The following is a 20,194-nucleotide window of genomic DNA, read 5'->3' on the forward strand; positions in this document are numbered from 1 at the left end:
CCAAGGTCAAACGACTGTTGAATGCGAAGGACGGCACTACGTTCACACTGGCGCTGTCGCTTACGAAGTCCTTCCGCCATACCCTCATATAGTACATAATATTACCACTGCCATTAATGTGAGAACGTGTTATGCCGAACTGCCGACTTCGCAGCGCAGACGGGATCGGGGCGTGTGCCTTGAGAGGCACATTATTTCGCGGCTCCTTCGGCAACTGCGAGATTATTGCTCACTCGACTTTAATGTCTACGAGGAAATAAGGCGTACGATGTGTTCTTGCCTAACCGACGGCGATGGCGTTTTGCCAGCAATTAGAGGGCCGAGGTGTAAGAGCGCCTAATTTTTTTTCTTCTATGTTTTGTTGCGTGCTGCCATTAGGGATGAATTCACAACAAGCTAAAGGTAAATGGCGTCGCTTTTGATATATTTCATTGGACCCTCCTCTCGTTTCCACTCGCAACATGAAGGTGGGGGAGGGGGGATTTCCGCCTTTGAGCCATTGCCGTTGCTCACTAGGCCAGAGTGTTTCGCAGCCAACAAGAAAATGACTCAGAAGCGCGGGGCTTCAAAATCGGTTTTATTTTTATACAATATGCAAAACACCGCGGACATGTGTGTGTGTGTGTGTGTGTGTGTGTGTGTGTGTGTGTGTGTGTGTGTGTGTGTGTGTGTGTGTGTGTGTGTGTGTGTGTGTGTGTGTGTGTGTGTGTGTGTGTGTGTGTGTGTGTGTGTGTGTGTGTGTGTGTGTGTGTGTGTGTGTGTGTGTGTGTGTGTGTGTGAGCGAAGACCTTAGGGATATTACACAACAGTGTTAATGGCTGCAGTCTGCAGCTCCCCCACTGTGGATACACGTTCGCATTCATGCACTTAGCTACTCGCTTAATTAGTAACCCCTTAATTGATGCCTATATATACTCACTAGAGTGCAATCGTAACCCACAACGTAATTTCTTTGAACGAGCCATATCGCATTAATTCATTCTTTATTTATTTATTACATATCTTGCAAAATACAAACATACATTAATGGACCCATAGCCATTGGGTAGTAAAGGGTCCGTAGTCAACATTAAAGATATGCAGACGGAGGCCCCGAGGTGAGGAACATTGTACTGAAAACGCCTATGATATATGCGCTACTAAATATGCACGGTTTATCATTACTCGTGACATGTGAAACATCGAAATTATATTTAAGGTGCCAAGAGTGTACGCAGAAAAAAATAATAATAATAATGAGCGAGGTCTGCGTTGTTCCTTCGGTACTCTTTGTTCTGTTGTGACCACTGTGCAGATGGGAAAATACCTTTATGTTAAAACAGCGCTAGAAACACGGACAGATAGAAAGACAAACACACATTGCGCTGCCCGTGTTTCTAACGCTGTTCTAACCTAATTTAACTCGTACAACAAGCCACTTTGCTTTACACATACCCGCCGCGCATTATTGGCCCAGGATTCGAGCGACCAGGCGCCAACTGCCGCAGGTGCATTTCGGCTCATCCGATCTGCTCGTACCAACTCTGCAATTAATGCGTCGCCAGAGTTAATCCTATCATTATTTTATTATAGCAGAATAGGATTCACAATTAGGCAGTTTCATAAGTAGACGATTTACGACAGTGTTGATGGGGCGGCCTGACATCTCATGATGATGTAATTAAAATAATGAAATTAATTTATGGGCAGTGATTTTATTGTTGTAAGGTAGGCGTTACTCGTCGTCTCATTTTTTTCTTGTTTTTTTTTTTTTTTTGCCACCCGCTGTGAAGAAATTAATCGCTATCAATTGGGCTAAGCACCCCCCGTCACCAGTTGGCACAACTTTCGCCAGCGCGCAACAATATGCCTCCTCTGAAGTAATGTAATTCGCGTTTCGGTAAGAGCGACAAAAAAAAAAAAAAACATGAGCGGACGATAAAATTAAAAGCAGTTGCAAGAAAAAAAAAAAAAACGAAATGAAAACCAAGACACCGAGTGCACGGCAACTCCGCTTCGCCGCAGCGCTCCTGTGCCATGCGCTGAAGCAACCCAGCCGCACAAAACAAAACGAATAGCTCGCCTGGGTTCCTGCGCACAGGGGAGCGAGAAAGAGAGGGGTGCAGCCGAGCGGAATCTAGCCTAGCCGCTGCCGGATATCGATCGAGTGACTCGCTCGTCGCTGCGCGTACGTATTTAGAGCTTCTCACTTTTCTGGGCGCCGTCGCCTCTCTTTTCACTGGAGGGAGATGGGTGCGCATAGTTTCTTTGTATCCCTTCTTTCCTCTCTCTTGTATCTCTCTCACTTGCCTCTCTCGCTTTCTCCCTCCTTCGCTACGTTGTACGCGTGCGCGCGCATAATGCCGGAACACGGAGCAGTGAAGGTGGTGGAAGGAAGGCAGGCTCTGGGGAAGCCGGCGAAATGGAAAAGGCTTTCGGGAAACGATCGGCGCTGCTGTGTTCCAGTGCCGGAGGCTGGAGATATATATATATATATATATATATATATATATATATATATATATATATATTGAGCGCGTATACAAGGATATATACATATGCGCTGCCATCGCAGCTATTGCTTCTAACAACCCCTCTCCCCTCTTTATCCACTCCCCTTCGCAACAACGGGAGACGCGGCGTGCTACACCGCGCTACCCAGTTGCCTAGCAGGGCAGCTCCCCTCACCAACTAGCACAGTGTACACACACGTATATTATGCGTTCGCGAGGAATGTCTGCCGCCGTTCGCGATGGAGACGGTGGTCGTTGGTTTGAAATAGGGTGATGTAGAAGAGGGGGGGGGGGGGGATCACAGAAGAGAGGAGAAAGAGGGCGAACGGGTCGCGTTAGTGGCCACTATCCCCCTTCTCGTTCTCCCTGTCCTTGCGTTGCTATGAAATTAAGCAAAAAGAAAATGGGAAAGACAAGCTTGATCGCGCTGTGAATGAGCGAAAAGAAAAAGAAAGAAGGCACGTCGGCGCGTTTCTGCAAAGGATATCGAGAGATTCGTGGGCAAGCTGTCTTTGTTAAAATGCGTGCATCTCGCGAACGGCGTTTTGGGTGTTTCGTTTAGAACGCGTAAGGGGAGAAGATGGGAGGGAGTGAATCGGGTGTTGCGACGCCGGTTACACGATATATGTGGCCTTCGGTAAATTCTGTGCCGGTTTACACCACGGTTTAGCTTACAGCAGCACCGGCCGCCTGCTGTACATGCGCGCGATGGAGCTCGAATGGATGCGCGGCAAACGACTTTTTGAGCCCGTTTTAATGAACTCAGAGCTAAATAAGTATACCCATATTCTTCGACGTTGAAACGACGGAGCGACAGATCTGTTCATTGCTGCCGTCGCTCTGTCGTCTCTTGCTGCATCGATGTAGTGGATCGCGTAAGAATTGAATGTCTCGTGAACGTGCGACACAGGGGCCAGGCAGGGGCTCCAAGGTAAGATATATATATATATATATATATATATATATATATATATATATATATATATATATATATATATATATATATATATATATATGTGTGTGTGTGTGCGTGCGTGTGTGTGTGTGTGTGTGCGTGTGTGTCTGTGTGTGTGTGTGTGAAGGGAAGAGCCAACAGTCGGCGAGGCCAAGGAAAGCATTGGGAATTGTACTTTATGTCTGTTCTTTTTTTATTTTTTTTCTTCGGTAATCACATAAATTAGTAATGTAATCTGTTTCGGGGAAAGACAAAGTAGAAGGAAAAAACAACGTGCCGATGGTGGGAACCGAGCCCACGACCTCCGAATATCGCGTCCGGTGCTCTTCCAACTGGTATACATCAGCCGCTGCCCCCCCCCCCCCCCCCCCTGCTACTTTCTTGGGTAATAATGTTGTCTGTATACAAACCTTGAGAGTGTATAGAGTATATATATATATATAGGGGAAATGAGGGTGCTCGTTACAATACGTGAAGGAAAGAAGCCAACAGTTGGCGAGGCCAAGGAAAGCGTTGGGGATGGTACTTTATGTATATTATTTTTTTAATGTTTACTTGGTTATCACAGAAATTAGTAATGTAATCTGTTTCGGGGAAAGATAATTAAAGACAAAGTAGAAGGAAAAATAACGTGCCGATGGTGGGAACCGAACCCACGACCTCCGAATAACGCGTCCGGTGCTCTTCCAACTGAGCTACATCGGCCGCTGTCCCCCCTGCTACTTTCTTGGGTATTTATGTTGTATGTATACGAACCTTGAGAGTGTTCACCAGCGCCACCCTCAGCCAGAGCGGCGGACGTGGAACGTCCTTTTTGTTACCGCCAGCGTCAAGTAGAACGTGATCAAGAGCGGGGGCGAAAGCTGTGCTAGAACCCTCTTACGCTACCTATGGCTTCAAGACTGCCAGAACCGAGGAGGTCGTGGGTTCGGTTCCCACCATCGGCACGTTGTTTTTCCTTCTACTTTGTCTTTAATTATCTTAAATCTTATATATATATATATATATATATATATATATCTTAAAGCGTATATATATGTATATATATATATATATATATACGCTTTTCATGGTGCCAGTTTTATCAGCAAAGCTTAATAACATTGTTCTAAACACTCGAGTGACAATTAGGAAGTTGCCGAAATTAGCAGTGTTTACAGAAATCTTCGGGGTTGTGCCTGGTTGGGCACACGTAATGATATGGTACGGTACGGTATGATAAGGTATGGTATGTCATGGTGTGGTACAGTATGGTATGGTATTGGTGTGTTATGGTACAGTATAGTACGGTATATGGTACGGTACGTATGGCATGATATGTTGCAGTAGGGTACATGGTATTTTTATTGTATGGTACGGTACAGTTTGATATGCTATAGGGTACGTGTGGTATGGTTATGGATGGTATGGTATATGGTATGGTAACATCTTCAATGCACTTCGGGATGACTGTCCGGCCGCCGACGCCTGAAATAGCATCCGTGGGTGCACTTTGCGAAGCTGTTGTTCGCTGATGACAATCATGGCCCAGCTATACAAGTGAGGTGGACATCCTTCTGGGCATATATAGTGGAATTTAAATGTTACTACTTTAAAATGGCGCCGCTCAGCCAAATGCCTATGACACATAAACGTAAATAAGCGGATCCTCTACCCTTCGCAGAAGCGGAGTGCATTGAACGTTTCGCTTGTCAACCTCTAGCTAAGGCAAGGCGCTGGCCTTTCACAAAAAAAAACGCGTTTTTTTTTTCTTCTTTGTAATGCACACTTTAAATCTCTCCAAGCAAGTTTCTGAATTATAATTCATATAATTTTTTTTTTCTTATCCTCCCGTACTCTCGCCACTTTCTGCACTCTAAGAATTTTAACTAATAACGTCGCCCGGTGTCATTAGATGTCAGTTTTTTGCCCTGACGTTTGTGGTGGTAGGAAAGGGTCAACTTGACCTTCGCCCCTTCCTTCTCTTCCTCCATTTTTCTACGCTTGGATTTAAATTCATGTCAATGAGGCGCACACAGACTCTGACCCTTCGCTAAACTAATATAAGGACGACGACAACAAATATGAAGCCACGAACGAGCGAAGATGGCGGAGGCTGCAGGCCTTTTATCTAGATTTCAGTCGTGCTAAATCAATTCGGCGTACTTTTTTCTTTGGTTCTTTCTTCTTTTTTTTTTTTCTCTCTGTCCATTCTTCCCGCCCCTCCGTGACAGTGTCATTCTAACAAATGTCTAGCGCAACATCACGTTAAACGCCGCCATCTCCTATGCGGCCCTGGACGCGTGACAACGCGCGATGAATTATAGCCTGACGACACAGCGGTGGTTCTTACGCACACAGACGCGCAGTCTGGCCCGTCTAGCTCTCTCTCAAAAGCATGACCTTTTCTTTGCATGCTGCGTCGTCACATTTCTCATAAACACCGCGGTAGGAGAAGGTGCCGTCAACTTTTGTGCAACACCGTGAAACCGCGCAGCTTGCTCGTCCCATATGATGTCGGAGCGGGTTAAAAGACTCCTAAAATTAGTCTTGATCCCTACGCCACGAGTTCCATCATAGCCCGCGTAGTACAGCTCATGTGCCTTATATGACGAATTCCACAGTACGTACACAACGCATCTCGCGCTACCACGCTACGCTACGCAAGTGCACACCGCACTATCAGTAGTCGCGGACTGCTCTACTATCTTCCAGTGAACACGGTCATCGTGAGGCGGCCACAGGTATGCGGTACGTACTCACATCCGGGCAACCAGAGACCAAAGCAATCGCGGCCGTCGCCGCGGTGTAATCCCCCTTCCCGTTCCATCGTAGGAAAGAAAGAGCAAGAATTAAAAGAAAAGTGAGAGAGAGAGAGAGAGAAGGTAAAACAGTGCGCCGCGCAGGGAGAAGGGAACGCAGCAGCACAGTGGGAAAAAATGAGGGGGAGCGGAAGAAAGGGGTCCGCATCTCGTAGCTCGCTTGGCGCCTCGCGTTCCGGGTCGTTTGACTCTGCACGACGAACGAAGGCGACCTTTTCAATGCCGCGGCGAAGCGTCGTAGCTGCGCCGACACCGCGTGCTCCTCTTGCTTTCTTTCGTCTCCGCTCTTCCCCCATTGTTTTCTTTTTCTTTTCTTTTTTAACTGTTTTCTTCTCTCTCCATTTGTGCGGCTCGAATAACGCGCGCCCGCGTGCAGGTCATTCGAGCCTCGACCTTGCTTCCCTTTTGTCTTATTTAACGCTTTTATTCCTTGTAATTGCGCTTTATTTCACTCGCGGTTCGCAAAAAGGGGGTGGGAGGGCTGTCCTAAAGGCCGAGACTGGCCGTCGTGATCTGGAGGGAACGCGGAAGCTACAGTTCGACTCTTACCCACGGTAATTGGCGTCGGCGCACGCACACTTGCGAACCTCGAGACACGTGTATATATTCATGAGCTTCGAACTAATAATGTCATGTCATTTGTCACCGTTCCCGTCGTAGCCATGTCGCGATGATCACTCCGTGACGATAATCGGACTGAGTCGATTGCGCACTGATGGATCGAAGCGCAGTACAAAAGGCACGCGGAACACGTCAGCATGATTTGCTTCGACGACAAACCGACTTTTTGCGCATTTCTTCCTCCGGTGATTCCGGACGACAGCGTTTCATTCCTGAACAAATAAAAGGCTATAAATCCGCTGCGACTGGTGGAGCAAAACAAAAGCGAAATAGGTCATAACACGTCTGCTCCGTATCACTTGCCACACGTTCCTGTATACACAGTGTCTTGTCATATGCTGATCTTGGAGGCCACTCTTATGAGTCTGCGGCTTGTTCTACTTCATATAAAGAACTAACCTCGTTTTTACCGAATTCTTCGACGTTGTACGAGAAAACGGAGAGCTTTCGTCGAACAAAATAAATTTACGGGACCCATCTCGACGTATCATTTCCTGGCATCAACACTGTGGCATCGGCAGTGCCCCGACCCAGTGTCCGTTTTGAGCTTTGTCGATCAAAACCTGAGTTTATGAGATGGTGCCGCCAACATCAATGCCCCGACCCAGTGTCCGTTTCGAGCTTTGTCGATCAAAACCTGAGTTTATGAGATGGTGCCGCCAACATCAATGCTCCGACCCAGTGTCCGTTTTGAGCTTTGTCGATCAAAACCTGAGTTTATGAGATGGTGCCGCCAAAATCAATGCCCCGACCCAGTGTCCGTTTTGAGCTTTGTCGATCAAAACCTGAATTTATGAGATGGTGCCGCCAACATCAAGTGCATTAGCCAGGTTCGCTTTATTTCGAACCACGCACACGACTACAACAAATTTTCGGACGCAGTCTGTAATTCCAAACGCCGTAAGTAGACTGCATTACACATAGTTACCAAAATGTTTATTTGTTTGCAACTGGGGCCAGGTCACGCCTCATCTTCCGCGTAAAGTGCGCGTACAACCGGAAACGACAGCACGTATCGCACACATACATCAAACAGCTGAAGGGACGATGAGCCCGCGTCACTCAGCTTATGAAAGTTGTCTTATAATCATGTGTTTCGATTGTACAGTCTTGCTTTTTTTTTTTTTTTTTTGCTTATTCCCTGCGCTTATCAAAGAGGTGCACCGGAGTAGCTGATTAGTCTGCAAGTCTGGGCGCGAGTATAGTCCATGTCAGCACGTGCCAGCCACGTTCAGCTAAAACAACCATAATCAGTGACTGCGCACGCAGGTTCATGGGTGAACTTTGACATTAGAGCCTTGCTTCGCTCGCACGAAGTTCAAAACATACGGTATACACGAAGTCCCTGTGAAGTTGGAGGCTCCAGCTGGCGGAAGACGCGAGGTTGACCTTTAAGGCCCGACCACATGGCAGCGCTTCTTCGGCGTCTCGTCAGCGTCTCGTCTATGAGCGTCGTCGCTCGGCGCGCGCCGGAAAGGGCGACCAAACACATGACGGCGTACGAACTGGCGTCTGCAAGGCAAGGCGTGGGAGAATCCTGGACGTTCGAACAATTGTCCCCCGTCCGTAGCTAAAATCGTCCTATTCAGCGACGGAGGGAACTTACTGGGGAGGGTGGGGGAGGCAAGGGCATCAAAAGGCGCAGGCATGCACGCGGACAAAAAGAGGAGCTGTTGCTTCCGCGGAAACGAGTTGAGCCTGTGGCGGTTGGTGCCGCAGCTGCCCATGCGTGGCTTGTCGTTGGTCCCCACCTGCGAATAATTTTCGGCGTCGACGCTGAGATCTGGCCCCTCCAGATACCTGCGTCTTTCAGCGTCGTCTCGCTTCAAGGGCCAGAATTGCACCTCCGGCGACGCCGATATCCGCGACGCCGACGCGGCGCCGAAGAAACGCTGCCATGTGGTTCAGCCTTTAGTGCGCTCGGCTGCGCCTGTTTCGTGCATACGGTGGAGGCTGATCGTAAGAAGCCACCTTTCAAAGCGTCATACTCGAAAGGAATCAATTCTCTTCCGCCACTTCTCTCTTTTCCGCGTTGCGTTGATTCATCGTTATCCTTTCGTCCTTTCTACTGCTGTTTCTAACACTCGTTTTTGAAAAGGGGTGCCGCTAACTTCCATCCGTCCACCCGAGACTGTCACTTGATTCCCCTCGAGCAAGAAAGACAGTGGACGCAACGTCGGCTCTCTCGCAATACTCATCATATGTGAGGAAAAGCCGACTGCCTGGACGCACAAAAGGAACATTGCACCACCGTCGTATTGTGCGGTATTTCGGCAATACTTCCACGTTGCGACTGCGAGAGTCAGCGCAAAGTAAACAACAATGCACGCGCGCACAAAGAAGAGCCCTTCGATTTCTATTGGCTCGGTCGGGAAGCGGAGACAGAGTTAACAGAGGTGCTACTGCGTAAAAAAGAAAGAAAGAAAGAAAGGAGGAAAGAAAAGAAAGGAAGAAAGAAAGACAGGTAACACGCTTCCAGGCATAACTGTCCCCCTTTCAGGCGGGGAGGTCACAGCGAACACTGCAAAGCTCCTGCCCCCCCCCCCCCCCCCTCCTCCCCATCCCCCTCAAATCTCCTTCACCTTTAGAGAAGGTCGCCGACAAGGCCATCTGAAAAGAAACCGCTCGCGCAATGATAAAATTAGATTCACACGATAGACGCTTATGTGCTATCTCTGCCAGCAAAGCGCTCATCAAAATAGACGGACTTTTAACGCGTTCGCATTAGAACCCCCCTGATGAAAAAAATCTGGCCGTCCTACGTCTGAAGCCTGACTGGACGGACAGGAGGGCAGTGCTCTCCAGTTTGTTAGTGAAGACAGTGTACTCTCAGGCAGGAAATACGACTAGGCTATATGCTAATATAGCACTGCACCCGACTCGAGGACAGCTTGCTTTCCGAGCTCAGAATTATTGCATGCACGACGGATATCTAATTTTCTCTATTGCGTGTAACAAGCAAACACGCCATACAACAATCTAGCTCGCAAGTAAAGTACAAATGCGCAAAAACTAAACAAGTCGAGAAGAAAGAAACTTCCGATGTGTCTCAGACGGCCTTCTTCGATCCTCGTCCGCCATACGTAGAGAGAAAGCGAGAGAGAGAACACAATGCAACTTTCGCCATCAGCTGCACCTGCAGAGCGTCGAATAAGGCGAATAAAGAAAGAAAGAAAGTTCAATGACGGCCGCAGAATAGCGCAAGACAAAACGGCGATTCATCGACAACACGACGCTTCTCGGTAGCGCCGCCGACCAACGGTGTCAACGAACCGCGTGCGACCTCTTTCTTCCCCCTCTCCGTCTCCTCCTCACTCTCTTTTCATTCCTCCTCGTCCTCCTCCCGTTAGAGGGAAGCGTTGGCTTGACTGCGTCTCTACTGCTTGCGTGCGCGAGTGTGCGTGCGTGTTTTCGCAGCAAAAAGAGAGGGAGAAAAAAAATGCCATGTAGAACGCAGTACAAGCGTTTTCTCCTGCTGCCGCATTTCACAATGACACACACATCCACAGGAAGGCTGCGCTTTCTTCCTTGCCTGAATTTTTTTTTTTTTCATTGTTCTCATTTGTTTTGCCTTCGCCCCTTTGTCCTTTGTTTCTCTCTATATACTGAGATCCCCTTCTAGCCTCCTGTTGTCAGCCATAAAAAGTCGGCCGTTGACGCTTATGCTATTTACACATAGATATATGAAGGCCTCTCCTTCGATGATGCGGCGGTGCTCATCCGCCACGAGGTGGGAGGGGTACGGGAGGTCGCTGACCCAGGCGCAGACTTATAAAGACCGTACGTTGACGAAGCACCGCCGCTCGTGAGTGCGAGCCGCTGCAACCGCGAAAAAAACAACGAAAATAAATTTAAAAAAAAATGAAAGAAAAACAAAGATATAAACCCAAAATGGATCGACAGAGAAAGAATCCGCTAATACATCAGAAGGCAAGGCGAGCACATTTGAAGCTATTGTAGATTATATACCCTGTAAGGGTGAGCCAAAAGGTCGCAGTCTTAAGTGTGCACGAACGGCCTTTATAACGGAAGCGTACGTGCACTCACAGACACGCCCACAAACGCATATGGTCGAATGACGCAATATGGCACCCCCCAAAGACGTATACTTAATTGCCCCTTGGGATATATATAGATATATATCCCCGCCTCTATTTTCCGACTCTGCAGAGTGCTCTACTTCGCCGATATATATATATATATATATATATATATATATATATATATATATATATATATATATATATACATACATACATATATATATATATATATATATCACGCGCTGTTAAGTGTGTCATATTTTTTTCTTATCTTTCGAATGCTGTTTGTTCCTTTTTTTCCACGCGTACATGTAACCAACGTACTGTCACTGTCAGCGTTATATATCTCTGGTTGTATAGGTAGTATATCTCGCAAGCGACTCCGTCCTGGAAAACAAAAGGCAAAAAAGTAAAATGCTGACCCGGGTCGAGGAATTGTTCTGCGAGGCCGGAAAGCGAACGCGATACAAATGGCGGGCAGCTGACAGTTGGAGGAAAAGAACAAAAGAATAAACGAAAACAAAGATATACGCTTTCCAATAGAACAAAAAAAAAAGAACTGAAGTCAGCAAAGCGAAATAGAAACTAACAAATGCGAAATCAGACCTCGAGCGTGACGCGTGTACGGAGTTATTTTCGACTGCGAGCAACGCGGTGAGCAGAAGTATACGCGAAAAAAAAAGAAAAAGAAAAAAAAAAGAGAAGGAATTATATATTGAAAAAAAAAAAAGAAACAAAACCAATCCGGGAAGGAGCGCTGTTCGTGGAATGTCGCGGCGCACTGCATTGTGTACACCGCGAATTCGTCGCATGACCTCCCAGTTATACAGAGGGGGAAAAAATATTCACTGCGCCGACTCAGTGCAGAAGTTCGAACTGTATACATATAAATCATTCGTTGCCTCCTGTAATGGTGAAATGACATCTGAAGGACGTTCCCGTCTTTTTCTTCATTGTATACTAATTTATTTCCCGTTTCTTTGTCGTGCTTCGTCGCTCGAAGCGGCCTGAGCGAGTGTCGTTGGAACGTACGTTCCGTGCCGAAGATTTGTGCTGCTCAGCAACCTCGAAGTTCGCACGAACCTAGCAGCACTGGGAAGTTTCGGTATAAGCGAAACTTCAATAGACAGAAAAGACGCTGCGAGGCATTGTTATTGTTGTTGTTCGCCTCTACATTAGAGAAGTATACCCGCCAAGGGCCTTTCGGTGTTTTCAGTTTTTTCTTCCTAGTGTCTTTGTTTTTATGTGTGTTTGTTTCCGTACTCATGCAGCTGCACACGATATGTGCATGCACCTCATGTTTGCAGCTGTTTCGGAAAAGAGCACGTTTACACCGCGTCTGTCCGAATGATCATCGGATATCTTTGCAGCGCAGTTTCCGAACGAACACGCTATCTGCCGATGACGTAACGATGATAAACGACCACGAGGTTAAAGGGACAGCACAAAGCCAAAGTGAAGGGAGCGGGCAGGGAGAGGGATTTTGTTGAGGGCCGACGGTGGATGTTTATGTCGCTGTCTGTCTGTTCCGTCTCACAGGGATGGGTTCATGTGCACTGTATTAGACAGCTTTTCTTCCTTTTTGTATGTGTTCCTTGCGCTTCGTCCATGACGCAGTGACGGGGTGATAATTGGTATCGGTGCTTGTATCTGCAGTGTGCATGCATCGATGAACCTACACTGTGAAAAATGCGCGTGAAATTACAAGTATTTTCAAAGAAAATGTCTGTACCAGTACAGGGAATATCTGTGCTTCTTCATTGACCGAAATAAGTTCACGAAAAAAAACTAATTTTCTGTTTTCCAGCCGAAACAATTCGATATATTTTTGCTGTCCGTTCTATTTTCTACTGCAAACTGATTTTTACTTGAATAGTAGGTAAATTCTGAATAAAAAGCGAAATGGTATGACAATACAGAAGACGCTGTCCGATGATCGGCTGCCTAACAATTTCGATTCGAAAGAAGATAACTAGTGGCGCCACATTGAGGTCCGTTGTTGGTTGGCTCCCTGCTACAGTCTATTATGCATTTTTCCACTTGCCTCTTTTCGGTGGATAGACAACGGCTGTTGCGAGGCCAGCCTTATGGGTGCCATCGAGTACTGCCAGCGCCGAGAGATATTCGTGAGATGTAGTTGGCAAGGCTATTGCCTAAAATAGTGTTCGTTAAGAAAAATTGCCGCTTAACGCAATTTTATGGTTGTAACAGGAAGAAAACGTGAAATGAAAGAAGAGTAAAAAAAAAAAAAAAAGATATATTTGCATCATTATTTTCACTGCGACAGAAAAAAAACAGTGAAATAAAAACAAAAAAACGCCGTATAGCAGAAAAGTTTTGTCAATTTACAAAACATCTTCTATCAGTTGTAAACAGAAAAATTTGTAAAATCACAGCAATATTAAAAACAAAACTTAGCAGAATGAAAATTTCTGGCAGGACAGCTGCTAGAAAATTTCTGTATTTTTCAACAAAAAAAAAAATTTACAGTGTATATCCGGCACACATTTGACACGGACTAGTAAGAAACAGGCCGATGGAACAACTTGGGCACACAACTGCAACCGCGCTTATAATACATCGTTCTGTTTCTTTCGAGTAGAGCTTCGCTATAAGAAAACAAAAGGTTTGGTTGGTTTGGTTTATAAGGTTTAACGCCGCAAAGCGACTAAAATGCAATGGAGACGCCGTAGTGGGGAGATCCGGAAATTTCGGCTACAATGGGATTCGTTAACGTGCACTGTCATCGAACAGCACACAGACGCCTCTTCGTTTCGCCTCCATCGAAACGCAGCCTCAAAGAGGTCGGGTTAGGTACCGATGGATTTGATTCGCGGGCGTTAGCAGTCGCCGATCACCGCTTGCTGTCAGCATGTTGAAATTGTCACATCTTTTAAGTGTACACTGCGGAGCTAGGCGCAATAGTAGCCCAGCCCGGAAGTTGAAAACGTTTGGAAGCACCAAATGCATCCCAAAGGAGGCCCATGGCAACGGCGTCGAACTATTTTCATGACGTCGGGCTTAGTCCGGCTGTTTCGTGATTAATTTCCTACACCTGTCAGCTTCCTGCGATGTCACGCTAGCAAGTGCTAGAGATTAATCACTAAGTTATGCATGCCAATCGGTCGGTACTGTTGCTATGTTGCCTGCAGGCTCGTGCACAGACAGCATTAGCTGAAAGTGTATAAACAGGCACGACGCAAGGTTAAATCCGAGTGGGTTATTTATTATTCACGTCGTCCTTCTTTAGTTTTACTATTATTCGTTTTGTTCATTGCTTCGAATTATTCAGCTGTTAGCGCATCTCTTTGTCGCGGCCCTTCTGTGTGCGTCTGGTCATGATGCGTTTCTGATGATGACACTAGTCATTGCGAACAAGTTTCACACTTCTGGTATTGCGTCTAGTGCAAACGGGACGCTGTTGCGCGAAAGCTGTAGGCTCATGGTGCGACTATTGTTGTGACCAGAGTTCTGGCCGAGCCCGTGCAGATTCTCCAGCGGCTGAAAACAAAAACGGACCGCTAGGTCCGTTTCTGTTTGTTTAATTTCATATCCCATAATGTAAAAAATTAGTTGTGGTTTAGCTCTGGTTTTATATATATATATGAAAGAAAGAAGCCAAGAGTCAGCGAGGTCAAGGAAAGCATTGGGGATTGTACTTTGTCTTTTTTTTTAATTTATTTAATTTACGTGACGCTGGCGGTAACACAGGACGTTCCACGTCCGCCGCTTTGGTTGAGGGTAGCGCTGGTGAACCCTCTCAAGGATCGTATACAGCGGCCGATGTAGCTCAGTTGGAAGAGCACCGGACGCGATATTCGGAGGTCGTGGGTTCGGTTCCCACCATCGGCACGTTTTTTTTTTTCTTCTAGTTTGCGTTTAATTATCTTTCTCCTGAACAGATTACAATACTAATTTATGTGATTATCGAAGTAAAAATTAAAAAAAAAAGACATAAAGTACAATCCTCAATGCTTTTCTTGGCCTCGCTGACTGTTGGCTTCTTTCCTTCATGTATTATAACGAGCACCCTCTTTTCTCTACACACACACACACACACACACACACACACACACACACACACACACACACACACACACACACATACACACACACACACACACACACACACACACACACACACACACACACACACACACACACACACACACACACACACTCACACACACACACACACACACACACACACACACACACACACACACACACACACACACACACACACACACACACACACACACACACACACACACACACACACATATATATATATATACAACCGCCAAACTTTTGACTAGCCGGTGTCCAACGCCATATGTGGTCACTGCATATGTGGCCAGCGCAAGCAATTGTCTGTATACTACCTGTATGCCGAACAGACAGGAGAATGAGAGCATTCGCGAAGCTCATTAGTGCGCATTAAGTACAAATTACGAACGCCCCACATTGCTCACCTGAAACGTGACGTCAGCGTGGAACAAGAGTGATAAAACGTTATGTCGGGTAATGCAATTTAAATGTCGCCCCATGCCTGAAGTGATTAAGGTTATTTATAAAGACATTTTTTTCATACACAGAAAAAAAGCCAGTTATCTTATGTTTCAGGCGGTGTTGCCAGCCGGACACATGTCAGGCGTTTTTTCATGTACGTAAAGTTGCACTTTACGACTGTATGCTAATGAGCAGGGGTTTAACATTAGGAAGGACTACAGGCTGCTTTGATTTCATTCTGCGTCTGCATGATGAGCTAGCCCAGAGTTCCCACGTGACGTAACGCTGTTAGCCGACAGCAAAGACCTCCACCACAGGCCATTACTTGTTCCGGAAGCGGTCCCAAGCTTGGGCGCCCACGCAAAACACAGTCGTATCGGGTAGCTGATTGCAAGAGCGATATTGTATACGAATGTGTAACCGCTGAATGTAATGAAGTGTCACATTGAAAAATCTAAAACTGCTTGCACGTACTCAAGACGCGAAAAATGGTAGATGTCCGCATTTCCTTTTCCTTTCACATGCGTCGGCAAAGAAACGAAAGGATGTATACGAAGAGCAAAGCGTTAAAAGGCCGCCCCGTTCACCGAAAATCCGGCGCTGGCGTTGTGAACGAAAATCACGATCATATGGCGCTGGAAGGCAGTAGCTGGCAACGTTTGTCAGGAGCTGCCAACTCGGGCCTCTCCATTCATATGGGAGGGTGATGCCGAATTAGGCCAGCAAGAACCATTGCATTCACTTTACCTATGCCATGCAGGCGTACGTTAATACGGCTTAGTTAAAGCGGGTCTTTATGTGTGGTATAGCCTACGCTAACGCATCATAGGCGGAGCTTAAGTATCACCCCATATTTTATTTTTTATTTTTTTTTATCACATGTGCGTGACCTTCACTAGAGATGCACATTAGAAAGGAAAAGAGATTCGAGGAGGGATCCGGCTGGAAAGGGCGATTGTAACGTCAAGAGCACAGACTGTTGGGGGAGTTGGTTTTGCATTGCAGATCACGTGCAAAGGCTCGCGTTCTAAGCGTTTCTCTGCGGCCTCGTTCTGTACGCGCATAGGTAATTAATTGTACGCCGGATACTTTCGCAGTATTGGGGGAAGGACCATGTCCTACTCAACGCACAGAGCTCCCATATCCTGATATGTCCTGCTCAGCTGTTTCCGTCATGTACCCGTGAGTAAGCGCTTCATGGTCATCGCCCTCCGCCGGTGCTCGGTTGTTAACCGCGCAGCTGTGTTTGTCATTCGGCCTGACGGTCCTCGACCCATTTGCTGGGAGGAAGCTTATAGGCCAAGCTGCAAGTGAGCACTCGCTCAGGTCACGTCTCCCAACACACGCGCCCTCTCTCTATTTTGCAGAGCGCTGAACGAGAATTAGACTAAAATGGGTACACAGGCGAGGCGTTATATGTATCGTTCGCAATGTGCAGCGCATGCGCGCTCGATATTATTTAGGCCTCTCTGCGGGCAACGAGAAGGTGGGGTAATATTAAGCGCTTTGAGGCACGAAATTATTATTTTTTACTTATTTACATGCACATCAAACTTGAAAACGCATTAGACTAACACTGATTGAATATTGCTGTTCAAGACAAATCCCAAACGAACGTACCGTGCTTCAGCTTACATGGTCAGGCTTTTCCTTTTTTTTTTTTTTTTTTTTGAGGGTGAGGGGAGGACTCTTGCATTCACAGTTGGATGCAGCTAAAGACAAAAGTGGCAGATGCACCTTCATGACGCCGAGGGTAAATCATGGTAATCCTCCGTTCATCTACCACACCGTATACGTGACCGCGCTAGCAGGACTGAGGAGATCGGTCAGGATGTCATGAGAGTCGGTCGGCGCCACTGACTGCAAGGTAATCCTTTAAGGGGCTCTAAGGGGTAAAATACCCCTTACTTTTAGTTCCATCCAGCTGTAACACAGTGTACATTATAACTTTCGGCATTACATAAATCTGGCTTGGTCCGTTCCAGTAAATTTATGCTGCTTGTGCTTGCGGGGAAGTGCGGCGTCAAAACTGTCATTACGCGTCACTATAGTAAGAGCGCGGCCGCAAGCGTTTCTTGCTCAAAGGTAGCTTCATATGCTAGGGCACCAACAGTGACGTCGTGCATAGCAATTCGATATCATCGGACGGTGTACTCGTTAGAGGGAGGTAGGGAGCCGGTGGCATCTGAGGCATCGGTCCCCGGCCAAGACGACGCCTGTCTATATACTATATATAGTATTTTTGCGTACTACATGTAAGCCTGTCCAAGCCTATAAGGTGCCCCGATGTAGCGCGCTGGTATCGAGGTACCCTATCCAAGCCAGGACAAGAGTGCCGCCGAGTGACGGAGTTCGGTCATGGATGTAGGAAGGAGAGTATTTACGCACATATTTTTACAGTCAGAGCAAGATGGGACTGGGAGCCCTCTAGTGGCGTTCATTGCCGAGTTTGATAGGCTTCATGCTCTCTAAAATCCCTAGATGGAAGGCGGACCAGCCGAAGAGGGTCTTGAACACCTCATCAGACTCGACGCGCGCGGTTGGCACTCAAGAGATAGCTGTAGACTATTCCTTTGTTCCCCCCACAGAGTTACTGCGCAAGAGGAGATTGTAGCACGCGAAGAGACACCAGAAATGGCCGTATCTTTTCGATCGCCCGTTCGACAAGTTGTTGACACGGCCCAACAGGGTCATTACAGTCGGGTGACAACAAGCTCCTTCACGTGTAGCAGCCACCAGGTGCCGCTCTGCCGCGAGCGTGCAGCGCCACTCCCCGAAGTTCAAGAGCGCATCGCACTGGCTACCTCCAAAACGAATGGTCGAGTGCAGGCCTGACTGTCTGCCAGTCTCGGTGTCCCAACAAATCGCGTCTAACATGTGTGCCGCCCACATCAATCTCTGCCAACATCGCGTAAGGAATTTTGAAATAGCACATCCCAATGAAGCGTCGCGATGGAAATTAGATTTTATGCATAAGAGCCTCGCGGCAGCTGCCGCGAGGCGCACTTGTGTGCTCTTTTACTCAAAACGACTGGAATGTCGGTACGCATATTATACATGCATGGGCTTATACTTCATCGAGACAATCGAGGCGAGTCTCTTCGTCGTTTATCGTCCTCGGTGGCTCAGTGTTGACCTAATCGAGACACGTGTTCGATTGCGGCTGATTTTCGATGGAGACGAAAAGCAAGGCGTCAGTGTGTACGTTAAATAACACCGGCTGATGAGAATTTCAGCAGCAGCCCTCCACTAAGGCATTGCCTGAATCGCTCTGGGGGGTCAAAGCTTTAACAATGTGCAAGCCAAATAACGCGCAAGCCATAATGTCGCGCAAGGTATTGTCTCTTCCATGTCGGCAGAATATATGGTGCATTTCGACACTGACGACTGAGGACGTATACAGGTGCACGCACTTGTTGCGAAGCTTTCCTTAAAACGAAGTTACGTTAAATAACACCAGCTGACGGGAATTTAAGCAGCAGCCCTCCACATTGCCTGAATCGCTCTGGGGGGGGGGGGGGGGGGGGGGGGTCAAAGCTTTAACAACGTGCAAGCTAAATAACGCGCAAGCCATAATGTCGCGCAAGCATAACATTTCTGCATAACATTTCTGCATAACATTTCTGCATAACATTTCTGCATAACATTTCAGCAGATACCATCTCACTGTGACGTTAAAGCCAATGAAAAAGCAGATGAAGCGGCTCGCAAAGGCCACCAACATCAAAGATACATTACAGGACCTTCTTCACGAAATCTGATGCATCCCAACTGGCTAAAAGATTTGCTTCCGAAACAAAGTATCGACTTTGGAGCTTGCCGACGCATCGCTACCAATTTCTATATTCTATTGACCCACATCTAAAATCAAGACTTCCTCCGAAATATCCTCGCCAACTAGAAACTCTTTACCACCGACTTCGTCTAAACTGTGCATACACAAATGGATTGCGCTACCGTTTCGGTGAAATGAACAGCCCGTATTGGGACAACTGTGACTCGATTGAAACTGTGGAACATATCCTACTTGAGTGCACTGCGTATACGCTGACGAGCGTGCAAACTATAAACACAGCATGAAGAAGCTCTCCTCACTGCCGTTAACAATGAACAGTGTTTTAGGTCTCTTAGCCTGCCCTAGGCAACAGAGACTCGCGATGAATTTTTTGTTTACATATTTGAACGACATTGGACTCCTTGACAAACTCTAAATTCACCTCGCATGTTTCCCTCAGGCATTTTACAAGCTGTGAACTTTATAAGCACATTTGTCGGATCATGCATTTCATTATTTGATTTTATATCATTACTCCACGAAGCACCTTAACACGTATTTAATGGCCGTGTTTTATCTCCCCCTTCAATTCTATTATTTCCCTCAGCATTCTTTTTTCAGTCTTTCCCTCTCGAATTCCCTTACCCACAAAGAGTAGCATGCCAGCGAAATCTAAACGCCGGCAAAATTCTCTGTTTTTTCCATTAAAGTCTCCCTCTCTCGCGCGCAAGCCGTTGTCTGCTTCCATGTCGGCAGCATATAGGATGCATTTCGGTACTGACTACTGAGGACGTGTACGTGCGCACGCACTTGTTGCGAAGTTTTCCTTAAAACGAAGTCAGTACTCGAAGTCAGTACGCGTCATACCAATGACGCCATGTTGCACTCCTGAAACGAAAGGCGAGGTTCAGCACTGCGAGAACCACGTGTTCATGCAATGCAGGCAAATCGAACGGACCATGCCTTTCAGCAAGCTGCCCCTGGACAGGTCTCCA

The sequence above is a fragment of the Amblyomma maculatum genome, chromosome 3 (genome assembly GCF_055883805.1).
Source record: "Amblyomma maculatum isolate TAMU_Amacu chromosome 3, ASM5588380v1, whole genome shotgun sequence".
Lineage (NCBI taxonomy): Eukaryota > Metazoa > Arthropoda > Arachnida > Ixodida > Ixodidae > Amblyomma > Amblyomma maculatum.